The 1,337-nt window shown below is 39.3% G+C and overlaps 1 protein-coding gene across 1 annotated transcript in view; it reads right to left on the bottom strand.

Moving 5' to 3' along the window:
* The window catches only part of LOC105824644 (disintegrin and metalloproteinase domain-containing protein 18-like), a gene marked incomplete at its 3' end in the record, with an annotated part of 65,683 nt that overhangs the window by 25,046 nt on the left and 39,300 nt on the right, over window positions 1-1,337 (bottom strand). The window lies entirely within an intron of this gene.

Consider the following 1,337-nt stretch of genomic DNA (forward strand, 5'->3'; position numbering starts at 1 on the left):
ATAATAAAATAAATGTTAAGTATATGGAATTTATATAATAACATGATTTAATGAGAATAATTTTAGTGTGACCTAATAGCTGAAATTCAGGGAATTGGTGAATCAGGAAGTTCAGGCTTTGTTAATGTTGGGACAGACCTGGGGACTCCTCTGTGCATGATGTCATTTGACAAATCTTTACTGAGTGTCTACTATCCAACAGATCCTCTTCTAGGTGCCAGGACTCAGCATTAAACAACAGACAAACTCCCTGGTCTTCATGACAGTCAGGGGCATAAACTACCACATGTTAGATGATAATAAATAAGGCCTGGGGGAGTGTTGACAGCACATAGATTGGGCGGCATGGAAAGGTTCTCTGAACAGATGGATTTTCACAGAATGTTATTCCAGACAAAGTTAATACAAAATGCAAGAACTCTGAGGCAGAACCGTGCTTAGGGGGAAATCAGACTGGAGGGGAGTGTGGAGTGATGAAGAGAGATAGTAGGAGAAGGTGCCAATGAGATGTGAAGCCATTGGAAGGTCTGAGCAAACAAGGACAGTATCAGATCAATGTTTTCATACAGTCAGCTGAATGCTGTGCTGAGCGTATTCTGCAGGGCAACTAAGCAGAAGTAGCGAGACCAGTCGGAAGGCTACTACGGTCATCCAGGCCAGACAGGATGGTGGTTTGACCTAGGATAGTAGCCGTGGTGGTGGTCAAATTCTGGATAGATTTTGAAGGGAGAATATATGGGATTTAATAACCCACTGGATATGGGAAAAAACAAAAGAAAGATGTCAAGTATGACTCCAAGGGTTTTTATTTTTTATTTTTTTCTGAAAAATTGATAGAGTTGCCATTTATTGAGATGATTGTGACAAAGAAAAATTTGGGAAGAAGATCAGAAGTTCATTTTGGACATGTTACCGATACAAATTCCAGTAATCACTTGGTTCTCAAGTAGTTGGATAAAGGAATATGGCATTTATTGGAGAGGAATAAGGTAGAGATATAAATCTAGGAGCAGCCAACACACCAATGGTGTTTAAAGATACAAGACTGAATGAAATAACCAGGTGATTAAAAGATTCAACAACAGCACCATGGATTACTCTTAATATTGAAGAAATAAAGAGGAATCTGCACGAGAGAGTGAGAGAGAGCGAGAGAGAGAGACGGAGTAACCACAATGGCAGGAGTCAAACCAGGACCAGGAGTCTATGGTATTCTAAAAGCTAAATAAAGAAAGTATTTTGTGGAGGAGACTCTGATCACTTTTGCCAAGTGCTTCCAATTGGTAAAGAAAAATGAAGACTAAAAAACGAACAACATTCAAAAACAAAAGGACCAT

The sequence above is a fragment of the Propithecus coquereli genome, unplaced genomic scaffold, assembly GCF_000956105.1.
Source record: "Propithecus coquereli isolate 6110/MARCELLA unplaced genomic scaffold, Pcoq_1.0 Scaffold752, whole genome shotgun sequence".
Classification (NCBI taxonomy): Eukaryota; Metazoa; Chordata; class Mammalia; order Primates; family Indriidae; genus Propithecus; species Propithecus coquereli.